Source organism: Nelumbo lutea, chromosome 3 (assembly GCF_056320005.1).
Source record: "Nelumbo lutea isolate HS-2025 chromosome 3, American lotus-T2T, whole genome shotgun sequence".
Lineage (NCBI taxonomy): Eukaryota > Viridiplantae > Streptophyta > Magnoliopsida > Proteales > Nelumbonaceae > Nelumbo > Nelumbo lutea.
In genome coordinates this window covers 38,703,708-38,722,192 of record NC_142686.1, presented here as the reverse complement: position 1 = coordinate 38,722,192, position 18,485 = coordinate 38,703,708, and the positions used below count along the sequence as shown (strand labels likewise).

At 41.4% G+C, this 18,485-nt stretch overlaps 1 protein-coding gene across 13 annotated transcripts in view; it reads right to left on the bottom strand.

Annotated features, from left to right (window-relative positions):
* The window catches only part of EMB2191 (Cytidine/deoxycytidylate deaminase family protein), a 91,933-nt gene extending 75,041 nt beyond the window's left edge, over positions 1–16,892 (bottom strand). For 3 of the 13 annotated variants that reach the window (XR_016109970.1, XR_016109972.1, XM_088978406.1), the window contains exons 1-3: positions 16,468–16,886; positions 13,700–13,779; positions 13,544–13,602 (exon numbers count right to left, since the gene is read on the bottom strand). The gene's annotated coding sequence lies outside the window, so the exon portion shown is untranslated. Of the gene's footprint in view, positions 1–5,513; positions 7,039–13,543; positions 13,603–13,699; positions 13,780–16,467 lie in introns of those variants that run through there. The other 10 variants (XR_016109973.1, XM_088978413.1, XM_088978408.1 and 7 more) reach the window with 6 other exon arrangements.
* Positions 16,893–18,485: the final 1,593 nt, after the last annotated feature.

Here is an 18,485-nt window from a genome sequence, read left to right as displayed (position 1 = left end):
CTTTGTTTGAGAGCTTCAGCCAACCATTCACTGCTGAAGTTGTTTTCTTAGGAAAGAAGGTTCTGTGCACCAGAAAAAAACTGTGATGTTTCAGGCCTGGGACGAATCACTTTTCTCCATTGACAGCCCAGAGAAGAAAAGGAGAGAACTGAAGCACGAACTGAAGTTGTCACGCTCTGATACCATGTTTTCACTGTAGCTACAGTAGCTACTGTAGTCCGAACCAGTAAGGAGAAGAGGAAAGAGAAGAGAAGAAGAAGAAGATGAAAGAACTGTCGAACTTGATAGCTAAACCCTATCAGTCGACCTCTTAATAGTGATTAGGCTTCTAATTAAATGTACAAGGACTAAACTGCCCCTACTTAAGTATGGGACAGAGAACCTCTAATAAGACTGCCACATAAGCTCATAACTTAACCAAGGTGAGATGACTAATCTACCCTTATTCGGCCAACTCTAACATTCTTGAACAGTATACCTCTACTCAGGCATCTCTTCAAGTATGCTAATATTCTTTCTACTGCTAGAAGGTGCATGGTTCTAGGAGAATGCATGTACTGACTGACAACACTAACTGCATAACTAATATCTGGCCGAGTGAGGCACATATATAGGAGCTTTCCCACTAACCATTGGAACATAACTTTGTCTTCAAGCAGCTCTCCACTCTCTGCACTAATCTTGTGGTTCTATTCAATGGGTGTATCTGCAGGTTTGACACCCAACTTTCCAGTTTCAGCCAACAGATCTAAAACATATTTCCTCTGTGAGACAAAGATCCCCTGTTTAGATCTAGCAACCTCAATACCCAAAAAATACCGTAGTGGACCCAGATCTTTCACCTCAAACTCTTGATGAAGGAGCTGTTTGAGGGACTCAATCTCATGGCTGTCATTTCCTGTCACCACAATATCATCAACATATACTGCAAGTAGTGTCAGTAAAGACTCCACCCTCTTGATGAATAGTGTATGATCTGACTGGGCCTGTATATAACCGAACTTCCCAAGAGCTAGTCTGAATCTATCGAACCAAGCTCTAGGTGACTACTTCAAACCATACAATGCCTTATTGAACCAGCAGACCTTCTTACCTGTCTCTGTATCATAGTATCCAGGAGGCAACTGCATGTAAACCTCTTCCTACAAGTCCCCATTCAGGAAGGCATTTTTAACATCCATTTGGTACAAAGGCCAAGTGTGGCTTGCTGGAAGAGATAATAGAACCCGAATGGTGGTTATCTTGGCTACCGGGGCAAACGTCTCCAAGTAATCTATGCCATAAGTCTGAGTGAACCCTTTTTCAACTAGCCAAGCTTTGTACCTCTCAATGGAACCATCTGCATTGTGCTTTACAGTAAATACCCATCTGCATCCAACTGGTTTCTTTCCTTTGGGGAAGTCAACTAGCTCCCAGGTATTATTTTTCAACAGAGCATCCATTTCAACTTGCATTGCACCTCTCCACTCCGGGACTGATAGGGCCTCTTGCACTGTTCTTGGAATAGGGACATTGGAAATGGAACTAAGGTAGGACTTGTAGGTAGGAGATAGGCGATCATAGGATAAAAAATGGGAAATACAGTGGATTGTAGATGTGGTACAATGTCGTTTCCCTTTACGGACTACAATCGGAAGATCAAGGTCATCTGTAGGTGGTGAAATGGCAACAATAGAAGAAGTCTTTGTGGGTCCTGGGACTGTAATGCCTGGACCTGGAGCCGCAGATGAGATTGGAGCTGGCCTGGACTGCTAATGATCGGGATCAACCTGCCTGCACCGCCTGTGATAGACTCTCAACTCCTGATCCCTCTGACCACCCTCACCATTGCAGCTCCCCCTCAACTCCTTATCCCTCTAGCCACCCTCGACATTGCAGCTCCCATCACCCAATGGAATAGGTAAAGGAACTACTACACTCTCACTGCTCTCCCCCTAAAGACATGGACCTAAACCCCTACTCTCACTGTTCTCCCCCTGAGGAGAAACCCGAGGATAATAGGGTGTCTCCTCAAAGAAAGTGACATCCATGGAGACGAACTTCCTCCCAGAGACTGGATCATAGCAGCAATACCCCTTTTGAGTTCATGCATAACCAAGGAAAATGCATTTGGAGGCCTTGGGTTCAAACTTGGAGTGATGGGGTCCGAGAAGCTGAACAAAGCAGGTACAACCGAATGTCTTAAGGGGAATAGAAAACAACTCCTCATGTGGGTATAGAAGGGAAAAAGGAGATCGCAAATCAAGAACCCGAGAAGGAATCCGATTAATAAGATAGACCGCCGTGAGGATAGCATCACCCCAGAAGCAAATAGGGACATTAGAGGTAAACATAAGACTTCTAGCCACCTCCAAGATGTGCCTATTCTTCCTTTCTGCAACCCCATTCTGCTAAGGTGTATGAGGGCAAGAGCTCTGATGGATAACCCCATGAGTAAGAAGGTAAGATGCCAATGACTTAGCAAAGTACTCCTTTGCATTATCAGATCTAAGAACTTTAATCTTGGCATCAAACTGGGTTAGGATCATTTGGTGAAAGTATTGGGTCAGGGCGGGAACCTCATCTCGTGAACGCATAAGATAAACCCAAGAAAATCGGGTATGGTCATCAACAAATAACAAAAAATATCTGTACCCACCCATAGAAGGAATGTGATATGGCCCCCAAACATCCGTATGCACAAGATCAAAAAGACGATTACTCCTTTTATTACTCAATGAATAAGAGTTTCTACAATGTTTAGCAAACTCACAACTTTCACATTGCAACTGAGACAACTCAACAGACTCAAACAAAGTAGGAAACAAACTCTTTAAGGATCGAAAAGACAAATGACCCAATCGGTTATGCCAAAGCATAACCGAACTCACACTCTGGGAAACAAGTGACCTCTTACCCACTGACTCTTCCCGACGAGAACTCTCCCCGAGCAGATAGATCCCATTCGTCTCACGGCCAGTCCCAATCACCCTTTTCGTCTCCAGGTCTTGAAAAACACACCGATCAGGGAAGAATGTTACTAAGCAATTCATGTGTTTGGTAATACTACTGACTGAAAGGAGGTTAGTATCAAGCTTAGGAACATGTAAGACAGAAGACAAGGAGATCGTATCTGATAACTTAATGTCCCCCTTCCCAGAAATAGGAACCAGGGAGCCATCAGCAATAGATACTCTATCCCTACCAGATGACAAATGGTAAGAGGTAAACAGTGAAGGCAAGCTAGTCATGTGGTCGGATGCACCTGAATCTATTACCCAACAAGGTTCAGTAGTACTTGGAGTTGAGGCATGGTAGGCTGAAGCTAGAGTACCTGAATTTACGGTTGTAATCTGACCACCCATCTCAAAAACACTACCATAACTGATGCTCCCAAAGCTGCCTTCTGCCTGATTTTTAAACTCCATCTCGGTCAAGTCTTAAAACAGCACTTGGACTACCAATCACAACCAAAAACAGTATAGGCCTGATTTGTATTCACAATGTATGTGCACAACTGGGATAACTCTGATATGAAACCAACTAACAAACACAACAATGGTTGTTCGTAGAGCTCTAACCCCTTTAAGAGAGTTCGAAAACCCCAACATACTTTGAAAAACAGCTTAGAAGGAGGTCTGATTTGCCTTTGCAGAATTAGGGTTTTAATTATCTATTCTGTGCCTTTCATGTTGCTTCATAGTAGGGTTAATATGAAACCCTAGAATCCGATCAATGCCAACAATAAACTTGAGGACAGCTCTAGGTAGATCACAAGGTTCAGTCCAGCACTAGGACTTGCCGCAAGATCACTTTCAAACTCTAGTGCAGAAAGAAACAAGGTTGAGACAGTCCGGTGTAAACCAGTAGGGTTTTAATCACAGTAGAACAGTAGGGTTTGCTGTAAAACCCTAGTGAATCGAAGAGATGAAAACCTAGAATGGTTCAGCCTTCCTCTCCAGATAGGTCCAACCTATCTTTTCTTAGAAAAGTAAATGACTTACAAGAAAAGAATTGTTCGCTGCCTTCTAGGGTTACCCGAACCCTAGTCTTCTCTGATCCTTCCTGACCACCAATAACCATAACAAAACTTCCAACAGCTGCTAGCACTTCTGGCAATCTCCAAGAATCAGTCTGCGAACTCCACCTTTTCAGCTTCTAGTCCTAGGAGATTCTCATGTGGTCGACTGGTATTAGACTCACATAAGAAACCCTAACTTGGCTCTGATACCATGAAGATGATCAAGACTGCTATCAGTCTTGGAATTTCAGGTTCGAACAGAAGAGAAAGTGAAGAAGAAAGAGGAGAAAGATTAGTGAGAGAGCAGTAGAACACAAGTTTGAAAGGAAGGACAGATTCTAATTGATCTGCCGCCGCCACTTCAACTTAATATTTATATGTTATGCTAGTTACATGAAAGGGCACATCTGCCCTTGGTGTTTACATCATAACACTTAACAATATAAAACTGAAAAGTAAATAACAACTAGAATAACAGAATTAGAATAACAGAAAAATATAACAAATAGACTAGGTACATTCTACCCTACGGACAGAGTGGCCCCACAGCTCAGTTTCTCTACATTGGGGTTAGGGTTAAGGTTGAAAAGTATGAATTTGACTTAACTATGGGTTGGGTTAGGGTTGAGGAATTAACCAATCCAACCCAAACCTGACTTAACTTCATATTTGCATGTATAAATATCATATAAATATGTATTTATGCACGTAAGCACTTATTATATGTGTGTTCACTATTCATGCAAGTTTGTACATGCAACCATGCATCTATAAATGTATATATCTATATATTTATGTATTTTTTTTACTTCAAGTATTTATGTATTTATGCATATAGTATTTATGTATATGTATGTGCATCTATATTGTATGTTAAAAATTTATAGTTAAAGGCATTTTTTATAAAACATGATAATCATGTTCCCTTACACATAAAATACCAATAGTGAACTAACATGAACTCTAAAAGTCTAAGAAATAAGTACATCTAGCAAAAGGAAACAGAGAAGTCAGGCCAACTTGAGACTAACCTAAACCTAAACCCAGCCCAAGCTCGACTTGAACCCAAGGATTGGCTTTGAGTTAGGATTGGGGGCTCAAGAACTTGGGTTGGGTTAGGATTGACCTCAACCCAATCTAACCCACCCCAACTTGCACCCTTAGACATGATATAACACATGCTACCTGTCTGTTAGTTGGCCATCACATTCCATTTACATGTGACATTACATGACTCATTTAAATTTTGAAAATTCCAATTGTGTCCTCTACAGTAAACATGAAGCAAGCATAGTTGCATGGTGAAGTACCTTTTGGTACTACACATAACAACCACTGGTCCACTTTCCCTCTCCCTTTCTTTCCTTTTTTTCTTCTTCTCTCTTCTTCGTTCCTCTCCATCTTCCCCAATATTTATTTGATGATCAGTTCAGGTACATCTAAGGTTCATGCTCTTGGGCGTAACTAGAGAACTCTACATAAGCTCTTAAGTGGGAGAAGTTCAAGGAGATACCTTTAGGTATAACTGGTCTTCAAGCTCGAGTCGGAGCCCAGCCCAACCACTGGGCCTAGATCTTAGGCTTCTAAGCCCAGCCCTCATAAAAGCCTGAGGCCTGAGCCCGATCACCGCTATTGAGATGGCATCGCTGTTCACCGTTGTTGAGGATGGGGTCGCCACTGTTGATGGAAGATGGTATCCAGTCGCTCAGCTCACCGGTCGTCACTATTGAAGATGGGGTTGCCTGCTTGCCGCTGTTGATGGACAATGGTATCCAGTTGGTCGCTCAATCTGCCACTTGCGTAAAAGGGTTGAGGAATGAAAAAGTAGAGAGTATGCTATCGAATGAAAAAGTAAGAAACAGGTTGGGGAGAGAGTATCGAGTGAAAATAGGGTTAGAAGTTAGATTATCTGGGGGTGTTGTTTTGGGTGGGGGTGGGGTGGAGGAGGGGATTTCTTTACTTTCTGTAGGGAAATTTCTTATGACCCATTAGGGTAGGTGAAGACGGTTGTCTTCTGAGCATGTGAAGAAACTAATTCACGAAAGAAAAAAGATAGAGGAGTTCTCACCGGCGAGAAGGTGGAGGAAAATGTTGAAAGTCTAAGCAAAAACCTTTGTGATGGAGGAGGTGTGGATTAGGGGAGCCCAAGCACTGAAGATAGTTGAACTAAGAAGAGCTCCCCTCGTCCTTCCAGAAAAGCTGTTTTTTGGTTCAGGGGTGTACTAGAAGATGCAAAGAACTCTTCACAGGTGAAAGCACAAAAAAACTACCATACTGAAGTAGGAAGAAAACATGTTGCAGATAGGAGAGAAAATAAAAAGGGGAGGTACGTTGGAATATATGATTATTTTCGTGAAGGTTTGAAACAATATACCTGTTTCCCGGAAGGAAGAAAGGCCTCGGGCTGGGATAAGGTTATTCAAGCAATTCAGGAGTTCTCCAACACAGCTTTGAAAGGCAGAAAAGGGAAGGAAAAAAATGTCAAATGAAGAAGAGAAACAAAAAACGTTGAAGGAGAAGGAGATTTGGAGCGAAGATGAAATGCTGGGTGAGGAAGTAAAAGATGTATGTCTAGCTGCACATGTGGGAAAGCTTAAAATGTGGGTAAACACCTCCAAAGAAGACTGGGAAGGCAGGGTGGTTATTTCAGCAAAAGGAATTGTAGGAGATTGGACTGGCCTAGGGGAAGAAGTGAAACAGTTACTAAAGGTCTCAGGCAGGGTAGTAATAAAACCCTCCGATGGGAAGAAAGCAGTGTTATTATTACCTGAAGAAGTGCAGGTGGATGTACCCTTGTCGGCTATAACTAAGCAAGGCATGGTGATAGTAGAGAGGTGGTCTCCCTGTTTTAATGAAAAGATTGTCAAGCCAATAAAGGATATTGAACTGAGAATCCTAGGGTTGCCATTTCATCTCTGGAACTTGGAAGATTTTACAAAAATTGCAAAACTTTGTGGAGGAGAACCGCTAGACTTCGTTGCTGATGATTTGAGAGCAGCCGTAGTCCGACTAGGAGGAGAAAAACCTGAGTTAATCCCTCGTCTTCTGGAAGTTTACACAGATACGGTGGAATACAAAGCATGGATTACTACGTCCTTGAAGCTCAGTGGTGGAAGGAAGGGCGTCCTGAGGAAGACGACGATGACGTGGCAAGTCTACAAGGTCAGTGCAGTCAAAGGCAGCGACAGAATGAAAAGAAAAGTATCACGAGTAAGGAAACTGTGACTCTGGAGAAGACAAAGACAGAGAAATTTCTTCCTCTACTTATCAACAAATCAGGCTCAGGAGTTCAAACCCCAACGGCTAAATTCAGATCATTTGCCCAGGTGTTTGCGTCAAAATCTGAAGATAGCTGGACATTGGGCCTTGTGGTTTGAAGGGGGCAGCTGGTGAAACAGGACTGCAAGCTAATGGGCCGAAACAGTCACATGGGCCCTTAAGTGGGCACGTAGGGCCAGGTAAAAAAAGCCAGCTTTAAGGCCGAAAGTAACTGGGCCAAATCCAGTTGGGCCAGCAAACAAAGGTGGACCAAACTTGAGGACGTCATGTGACTTCTTAATAAGTCATGTGATAGGAGGAAGGAATCGAGTGACACCAGACGCTTCTCCCGGTCTATCTTCGTCCCAACCCAAGACAAACCAACTGGATAAGCAGTGAGACCAGAACAGTGAGGGAGGAGTATGGACATGGAAACCCAGGCTGGTTTCCTACTCTATTAGCCCAGAAAAACCAAACCCAAGGTACGATCGGCAAAGGGAAAAGGACGATGTGTTTGATACGGATTGGATCAGCTGCGATGAAGAGAATACAGAGGATGAAGTTTTTACAGCTTCCCCTAGTCCAGAAAGTGTGGAAAGCAAATCAAAAGCTTTGATGGACTCGGTGGAGGCGAACAGTCTAGCCTTATTATTTGAAGAGCATTATAATGGATTGGAAGTAGAGGCAATGTCGGTGGGAAAGACAAGTCCTTCGGTGGAGGGGGAAACTCAGTCAGAAAGGGACGGAAAACCAGAAAATGCACAAGATCAAGGACAAGAAGGAACTGACTGTAGTAGAACTCTCCCACTGGCTCTCGGCAAGGCAACGACATACCCCATACCCCTGAATTCTTATCCAAGTATTGATCCAAAGAGTGTCACCCCTGGCAAAAGGCTAAGTCTCAAAAACCAGAATTCTCCGAATCCTAGTGTGTCTCCCTCTCAATCACAAGGTATGATGTCTCCTTTGGTTTTGGTGGGTACTAATCTTTCTTCTAGTCACTCACAGGGGAGACCAGCCCAACATCCAAGTCTGCCACTGCTAGTGCTTCAACAGAAGTAGTGGGTAGTGATGAGATGCCGACAGTTGAAGGGGAAGAAGGTGAAAGAATCTAGGAGATGATTTTGGAGATCTTTAGGATCATGGTGAAGGATGAACTAGAAAGTGAGGAGAAAGGGTGGGGAGGGTGACAGTCCTCTTTCTAGGCCAGAAGAGGTGAGGAAGGATTTAAAAGCTTTGACTACAAGGAAAAAAGGGTCACAAAAAAATAATAGGAGAGGTAGGGTTAGAAAAAAGGTCAGAAAGGAAAAGCTGAGTGAACAAAAGGGTCGAAGCAAGAACATAGGAGGCTCAAACAAGAAAAGGAAAAAGAAGCTAACTGAGGTGGAGAGTTTGCAATGTAATGTAGTGTATGATAAAGGGAGTGTTGGAAGAAAAGATAAGAAAAGGTAGAGCAGAGGGTGTGAATAAAAAGGGGGACAGAGTTTAGTTTGTTTCTATATGAAGATTTTAAGCTGGAATGTAAGAGGTTTGGGAAGAGCAAATAAAAGAAGAGCAATAAGAGAGCTGTTAAGAAAGGAGAAGCCAGATTTTGTGCTGATTCAAGAGTCCAAATTGATGGATGTGGAAAGGAGGTGGATAAGACAGATTTGGACTGCTAGGGGAATTAGTTGGGCCTTCTCACAATCTTGGGAATCTTCAGGAGGAATCATCACTGTATGGAAGAACGATAATTTTGAATGCATGGAAGAACTGATAAGAAACTTTTCAGTCTCAATCAAGACAAAAAAAAAAAAAAAGACAGATGGTTTTGTTTGGGTTCTAACCAATGTCTATGGGCTGAATTCTTACAAGGAGAGAGAAGATTTCTGGGAAGAGTTGGCAGCAATCAGGGGTCTGTGGGAGGGCCCATGGTGTTTGGGGGGTGATTTCAATGTGATTAGTTACCTCCAGCATGAGAAAATTCAATCTGTTTGTAGATATAAATGAACTGAGAGAGCTGCCCCTTCTCCAAGCAAAGTTCACTTGGTCTAATTTTCAAGAGATACCTATTTGTTGCAAGATAGACAGATTTCTCTTTTCTCTAGATTGGGAGGAAGGGTGACGGAGTCTAATAGTTAGGGCCTTACCTAGAACTACTTCAGATCAATATCCTATCAGCATCTCTGAAAAAAGAGTGGGAGGAGGGCTCTGCCCTTTTAGGTTTGAGAACATGTGGCTGCTACATCCGGATTTCAAGTCAAAAGTGAAAGAATGGTGAGAAGAAGACCAAGTGGAGTTTAGATGGAATGGTTTTAGATTTAACAAAAAACTGCAAAGGTTGAAGGGCAGGATCAAAGAGTGGAATAAGAAAGTTTTTGGGTCTTTGGAGGAAAGAAAGACACTCATCTCACATAGAATAGAGGAATTAGATGAGCAGGAAGGGGAAAGGACAATAAGAGAGGAAGAGAAATCTGAGAGGTGGAGAATAAAGCATGAACTAGAAGAGATTTTGAGGAAAGAGGAGATTAGTTGGAGACAAGAGTCTAGATGTATGTGGCTAAAGGAAGGTGATGGCAATACAAGTTTTTTCCACTTGGTAGCAAATGGGAGAAAAAGATGAAACTCTATTGTTCAGCTAGTGTGGAATGGACAAACCCTAACTAGGGAGGAGGATATAGCACAAGCTTTTGTGGATCACTTCAAAGGCATTTTTAATAGTCAGGGAGGTCTCAGAGAGCCCCTAGAAAATTTTGATTGGAGAAGAGGTCCTAGGGTATTGATGGAATCCCTAGAGAAGACTTTTGAAGTCCAAGAAATAAAAGAAGCTATATTCTCTATGGAAAGATCCAAAGCCTCAGGCCTAGATGGTTTTACGATGGCTTTTCTTCGAGATTGTTGGGAAATTGTGGGTGCTAATTTAGCGGAAGTTTTTGTTGAATTCTTTGAGAGGGAAAAATTCAACTCAAGGGCAAATCCACCTTTACCACTTTGATCCCTAAGACCCTAGATGCCTCCCACCAAAAAGATTTTAGACCCATAAGCCCTGTGGGTAGCATGTATAAAATTATCTCCAAGGTGTTAGCTGAGAGGATTAAAAAAGTTTTTTCATCATTAATCTCTCCAAATCAATGGGCTTTTGTGTTTGGAAGACAAATCATAGACCAAATCCTTATTGCAAATGAGTGTGTGGAGTTTAAAAAATGGAGAAAGGAAAAAGGGCTAATTTGCAAATTGGACCTGAAGAAAGCCTATGATTTGGTGGATTGGGATTTCCTTCTAAAAGTGTTAAGGTTGAGAGGTTTTGGAGCGAGATGGTGCAAATGGATAAGGGGTTGTATTTCCTCCTGTCATTATTCCATCTTGGTTAATGGAGTTGCCAGAGATTTCTTTCCAGCCAAAAGGGGCCTTCGACAAGGAGACCCCCTATCCCCCTTCCTCTTCACTCTAATAGCATATGTGTTTAGTGATTTGATTTCAAGGGCTGATGCCAACAATTTGATACGAGGTTGGAGAATTGGAAGAAATGATGTGGTGATTACTCATTTACAATTTGCAAATGATATTCTAATTTTTTGTGAAGGAGAAAATGAGGACTTGACAAATTTACAGAGGGTGGTATCCCTGTTTGAAAAGGTCTCCAACCTCAAAGTAAACAGGAGCAAAAGTTGTGTAGCAAGGCTAAAGAGAGAGGAGAGGTTGAAAGCTTAGCTAGATTGTTGTGTTGTGAAGTAGGTGAGTGGCCTCTACAGTACCTTGGTCTACCCTTGGGAGGGAACCCGACTTCTGTCAACTTCTGGGATCCAGTAGTGGAAAGATTCACAAAAAGGCTTGCTGGCTAGAAGAGAAATGTGGGGTAGAATAACCCTAATAAAGTCAACATTGACTAATTTGCCAATCTATTACCTCTCAACCTTTAGGGCCCCCTTAAAAGTGGTCAATAAACTGAAGAAAATGATGAGAGACTTCTTGTGGGAGCCAGGGGATACAAGAAAGGATCATTTGGTAAAATGGGAGGTGGTTTCAAGGAGTAGGGATAGTGGAGGCCTAGGGGTAGGAAACATTAAACTTAGGAACTTGGCACTACTGGGTAAATGGTTGTGGAGATTTCCCTTGGAACAAGACAACTTATGGCATAAGGTCATTGTAAGCATCCATGGCATGGCAAACAACGGATGGGACGCTGGCCTTGATCCTAGGGCAACAAGGGCTTCTCCTTGGAATGGAATTCACAATTTGCTACCGTCTTTCCTTCAGCTAGTCAGGACAATAGAATCTAATCAGAGTCCGCCTCTAGCTCCTATACCCGTGTCTCTTTCTTCTCTGCCCTCCTTCATTCCCCGCACCCAAGAGGCTCCTTTCCTACAAAGGAAGTCTGATGTATTCCTATACCCCCAAAAATAAGAGCCTTTTGTTGGGAGGTGGTGCTCCAAAAAATTAATACTCTGGATAATTTACAAAAAAGAAGGCCAAATCATTGCCTCTTCCCTCATGTTTGTTGCCTTTGTTTGGGAAATGGTGAGACAGTTACGCATCTATTACTTTCTTGTCCCTTTGCTTCTTGTGTGTGGAATTGGTTCTCTTCCTTATTTGGCTGCAGGTGGACCTCTCCTCCAGATGTGGCAAGTCTTTTCAACCCAAGCTTCTTCCTCCTATCAAAGAAAAGGGGGAGAGTGATGTGGAGGGCAACAAGAGCAGTCATTCTTTGGTCTTTATGGGAAAAAAGGAATAACAGAATATTCCAAGGGGCACAAAGAACAACAGAACAAATTATTGGCTGCATAGCCATTAAAGTCATACATTGGCTGAAAGTAAGTGACTTATTTAATGACTTTTCAATGGATGATTTATAAAGGGGATGGTCAGCAGTGGCAAACTCTTCAACCGAACAGCCTGTCCCTCAGCCTTCTTGGACACCTGCAGCACAACAAAGGGCCAAATTAAACTTTGATGGAAGCTCCATGGGTAACCCAGGACCCTCGGGTGTTGGGGGAGTCTTTAGGGATGGGGAGGACAAAATGGTTGCACACTATATTCCGGTCCCATAGGAGTGGGAGACTCTATGAGAGCTGAAATTTTGGCTATACTACAAGGCCTGAGATTAGCAAAACAACGGGAATTTCAGAACTTGGAGGTGGAAGGGGACTCTAAATTGATAATAGGATGGCTGCAAACAAAGAGTTTGGGTGTATGGAAGTTTAGACAGCAAATAAGGGAAATAATCTGCTTGGCAAGCGAAGTTGGAGTAACTTTCAAACGGGTCAGGAGATCAGCAAATTTTGTGGCAGATAGCTTGGCAAAACAGGGGACTTTCAGGGAAAACTTTTTTTGGGTTGTACTGTAATTCTTGATGTCAGGTTGTTGACAGTGCAAGATGTAATTTGATATCCTTAATGAAAGTCACTGTTTCCAATCAAAAAAAAAGGGTTAGATTTAGAAAATAAAAAATATTATTATATTTTTAATAATATATATATTAATATTGTCGGCTTGGGTCAGGCTATCATGTAAATTTCAGAGCCTAGCCCGAAATTAAGTCGGGCTTAGATCATTAGGCCCAAGCTCGGGCGCACAAGCCTAATAATATGTCCAAACCCGTCTAGGGTCGGGCTGTCGGGCTACCCAAACCATGAATAGGTCTAGTGGGGATGTTTGGCGAGATACTTTCCCTACAAGTGCTTATTTTAGTATAAATGACAATTTTAACCCCCATAATACCCATATAAACAATGCTTTTCAATATTACATTATACATTTGAAGGAAGTTCACCACATCACCATGCCATGACACATGGGAATCTATGTGGGCCCACGCATTGAGTGCCACGTCGACCACCAAGTCCCATTAATAGAAAAAAGGAATAATAATGATAATAATGACAAATAACAACAATAATAGTGATAATATTAACAAAAAATGATAATAGGATAATAATAAAAACAACAACAACAACAACAATAATAATAATAATAATCAAGAAACACCAAAATGTAATCACATATTTCAACATATTATTATTCAAATATTTCAACATATTATTATTCACATATTTCAGCCTAATTTTTATTCATATTTCAGTATATTATTTTTCACATATTTCAGCATGTACAATGTGCAATAAAAATCCAAAAAAGAACATAGTATCACAAAAAAAATCATATTAATAAAACCACAATCAACATGTTGATTAAAGAAAAATAATATTGCAAAATATTTTTCACATATTTTGCTCAAGATCCAGTTTTTAGCAAAATATTACAAAAAAAGTAATCATAGATCAAAAACAAGGAAGGAGGATGGCCAACCTGATGTCTTCGGTGATTCTACAGTGAAAATGGCATGAAATCCACCCAAAAACCTAAATCTAGCAAGCAACATCGAGGAAAGTGTTTCAAGTGGTAAATACTTGAAAAATAATAATCTTAAAAACATGAAAAAATGGTTCAAAACATGTAACCGACCTGATCACCAGTGAGTTCGTAGGTGGTTCGGTGGTCGCTGCTCACTCAAAGTACAGGTTCCGCCACTGGTATGCTCAGGTCTGGTCAAATGAGGAAGATGATATTTTGAGAACACATGGAGGAATTTTGGGAATTTTAAAAAATAATCAGGGATTGAACCGTCCAAAAAAGTTCGACCATTCACTTATTTAAGAAGTGCTTAAAAAAAGCCACTTTGAAGTTGCTTTCTTAATAAGCACTTCTTTTTTAAATAAGCACTTTTCATTACTTTTTTACCAAACATGGACAAGTGCTTACTTTCCACCTAATGTGTGGTCCTGACACTTATTTTAAGTACTTATTACAAGTGAAATCAAACAGGGCCTTATGGCTACGGGTCAAATTGTTTGATGCAAACAGTTGAACTATTGACCTAGAAAATGGTGGCAAGAGTGGTTCCTGATGAGGGGTGATTTGGCCTTTCGATTATACCATGCTACGTGGCAAGTCCGAACCACTTTATGACACTTCGGTGCCACATGTCGTTGGACCTCATCCTACTTGGCCAGCCTAAGCCACCCTCTACGAATCGGACCTCAACCAATGGGAGACCTACAGACCGCTCGACAACATACTGGAGCACATCACCTTGAAGGCATAAGTTGATGACTCCAGCAAAAGACCTATCTCTCCCAACCCGGGCAACTGTCGACCTGCATGACTAGCCGACCTCTGGGGTACCAACCTATGTGACGTGTTCAATCTCATCCACTCACCTCAACTATTGGTCCCTAAGAACATGGTAACAATGTAATAGCTATGTTCTCTGGCCCAATTGGAGTGGGAGACTCTTTCAGGGTTGAGGTGTTAGCAGCTTTGGAAGGGGTACAAAGGGCCAAAGATCTTAATGTCAAGAAATTGATTATAGAGGGAGATTTTGTGATTGTAGTGGACTAGCTAAAAGAAGACACCTCTAAGATGTGGAGCTACAGTGATGAAAAGAGAAAGTTCAAATGGCTGATCAAGAATAATGGAAGTTCAATGTACTTGGGTAAAGAGAAACACCAATTCCTTTGCTGATGGATTAGCTAGGCAAGGGGTTAATAGGGTTTCTGGGTTCTGGGCTCAATTGTAATTGTTGTTTTTATTAGTTTGGGTGCATTCCCAACTTCAGGGGAGTTAAGATACTTTAGCTCCTATTTTTTGTAAGTTTACTACTATTTAATGAAATCTGCGGTTATTGATCCAAAAAAAGAGAACATGGTAACATGTCGCCCACCTGACTGTGATAAGCCCGGTTCTATCTGCTTCGCAAGGAACCAGATGAGGATCATCACAATGTCGATACGACATGCCTCGAAGGATACAAATTGTTCCTTTAGTCCTATATTCTGTTATTCTATCATATAGTTCTTTGTTAATTTTTTATATCAAAATGTTGTTAGTGAACTCTACAATTTTTTTTACATCCTAATATTCATGAGGATATTCTTGCTAGAAGAGACCAAAAGCATCACATGGAAGCTCTAAATGGGCATGGGATTGGTGCGTTCTAGTTTTAGTACTCTCTGCATATTGGGCCTATCTATAAAGGCTTGCAAAGAAACATGTCAATGTCCTTTAATTCTTTTTCTTGGTAGATTGGATCTAGTATATAAGTGCATGTCAGTTTACCAATTTTGATGTTGACATTGTTTAGCTTGCAGGGATATTTGATATAGTGGTGGTGAACCTGACAACCTGTGTCCTTTTTATGACAAAGTTTCTACTACTAGTGGAATATCATTTGAGGATGGAATAGAAAGCATCGACATCGGTGGCCCTGGCATGATCAAAGCCACTGCAAAGTTTGTTTTCTGAGACACAATAATGACATTATATTGGAGAGCTAAGTTAATGTCTGTTAATTTTCCAATAGGCACAACATATATTCTCTGCGACTGACAAATCACCCACTCCTAAACCAAAATATACAAAACCCAATGGTCCATTTTACAAGTAGGAATTCCTGGACTGTAATTTCCAGAAAGTTATTCTATCAGGATGATTTTGGAGCAAGATCTCCTAGTTGAAGCTCATCAAGATGGAATCCATGTTAATGAGTTCAACCATCTGCAAAATGGATTGTACATATTTATACTACGTAGTCTATACTATCCTCCTAGTATTTGATGTCAATTATTTAATGTGCTTTGTTTGTCAAGGAAATATAACGAAAATATTTAAAAATTAATAATGCTTCCTTTAGTAACATTCATATTTTATGTTCTATTTATTTTCAACAGAATCACAAGGATATTTTGGTGGTTGTTGACTCAAGTGACTATCCTGCACTTTCGGAATTCTGAAAGGAAACCAAGATGACCAGCAATTCCGCGGGAAACTTGCTTGGAAGGCTTTCCAGCATGTTGCTTCTTATGATTCTGCAGTTTCTGAGTGGCTGTAGAAGCAGACAATTGGAGGCAAAACTTGGATTCTTTCTTGCCTTCTGCTTTTTCTCATTTTTTCCTGTCCAATTATACCTCAAACTCCCTCCCTCATCAGAAGGCTGGTGGTATTGCTACTGCTATGCGGGAATCTAAATGATAAAATATCCTCAAGAATTTAACAGGCTTCTCTCAATTAAAATTTCCACGCAACTATTGAGATTTCTGGAGCAGGCTACATTGGCCTTGGGTGAACATCGGATATACGGGAGCTCGACCTCGCTTCAGAAGTAAGCATACCCAGCAACGAGAGTTGGATCATCACAGAAGGAAATGGAGAAAAAAATTATGTGCGAGTTTTACCTTGTTCGAATGTCTGGTCGGCACTCGGTTGATGATGCAGGGGAATCTCAGTCCGTTTCAGTGTGGAAATGAGGCTGAAGAATGGTCTATGAGAGCAGGTTTAGATAGGCGACTTCAATTATGAATATCGTCCAGGGTGAGGGCGATTATTTTCCAGACTTGACGAGGTCAGACCAGATGCGCCAGTACTGCAACTTCTCCTCTCTAACCGGCGGGGAGAATGAACAGAGGAGCTACGGACGGAAAGGGAGATGAAGGGGAAGGGGAGGGAGAAGGAAAGATTAAATAAAAGGAAGGAATCGAAGGAAACCTGAGAATGGGAGGCCTTGTCCGCCGCTACCTGCTGGTCCGAATGTAAGAGACAGTGAACAGTCCCCTCTCTCCTCTCCCATTCGAATAAAATAACAAATAAGAGCCGTGTTTTTTGGATTCTGAGGGGGAGGGGTGGTTTTTGGCAAATTGCGGTCCGGGTCAAATTGGACCAGCCGGGTCTAAGGGGGTTAAACCGGCGGTCTTGGCTTGATGGCCGAAATTTTTGGGCCAAAATGGAAATGATTGAGATAGGTAGAGTGCAGAGAAGGATCTTGCATATGCAGGCCGATGAGATCGGCCAAAATGAAATCTTTCTAATGGATAAATGGGAGATTTTTTATTGAAAATTGGTAATTTGACCGGGAGGGTTGGATTGGCCCATTTAGGTCTGGATTGAGTAGATCTAAAAGGGGCATTGTTCGACCAATCTAGAGCTTAGAAACAAAATCCTTGTGTGATTGAGGGACAAACAAGGGCATATTTGGGTGAAATTCCACAGGGAAGGGTTTTTGGATAGTCTAAGGTAACTAGTAAAGTTTGATTAGGCCAACTAGGCCCGAATCAAAAGGGCTTAGAATCCGATCCATCTAGAGCCTTGAAATGGAATTTAGGTGTGATGAATGGGCAAACAAGGACAGTTCTAGGTAAAATTTCACATGGTAGAGTTTTTGGGTAGTTTGAGGTGATTGGTAAAGTTTGATTTAACCAACTGAGTTTGGATCGGAAGGGCACAAAATCTAGTCAATCTAGAGCCTTGAAATGGAATCTAGGTGTGATCGCAAGGCAAACAAGGGCAATTTTGGGTGAAATTACACAGCGTAGGTTTTTTTGGGTAATTTGAGGTGATTAGTAAAGTCTTAGTCTTGGAGGGTCAAGATTGTAAAAATTTAGGTCAATAGGATGTTCTATAACGAAAATCTTGGTTTAATGAAATGGCAAATGGGGGAATTTGGGGTTGAAATTTTGTAGGCATGTGTTTTGGTGTGTTTAGATTTTAATGGTGTGGTCCGGTTGACTTAGATGTGTTCAAATGAAGGAGATCCGGGTTGCGGGTGTTTTATGTTGACGATAAGCATCAAAATGGAATCTTTAATTTATGAGAGAGTAAATGAATGAATTTTGAGCTAAAAATTCATATGTAGGGGTCTTTTGGCATTCTGTGGTGATTGTCAGTGTTTGATTGGTTTAGATGTGTTTGGATCAAGTGGATATGTGTTGTGGGTGCTTTAGGTCTACGATATGAGTCAAAATGAGATCTTTGTTTATTAAGAGGGTAAATGGGGGGGGAGGGGGGGGATTTTGGGTTTAAATTTTTTGGGCATATGTTCTATATGGTATTGAGCCTGATGATTGTGTTTGACCTAATGGTTGAGGTGTAAATGGGGGTCAATTGGGGCCATCAAATTGGTATATTAAATGGTGGTATGAGGGTTGAAAGTTGGGTTTTGTAGCTTTTAGGTGTTTCAGAGAGGTTGGAAGGGTTTGATCAAGAATTCGGGGTGAATTAGCATTCAAACAATGGACCAAGCAAAAATCGGGTGCTAACAACTACCCGTCTTTGTTGTAAAGTAGAAGACTACAAAACAATAAAGACCAAAATAATGAGATGAGGGAGGATGATTAAAACGAATGAAAGGAATTTCCATGCAGCACCATTCTATCATGTTCAAGCCATTTTATCATTGGCAAAGTGACATCTTTTGTAT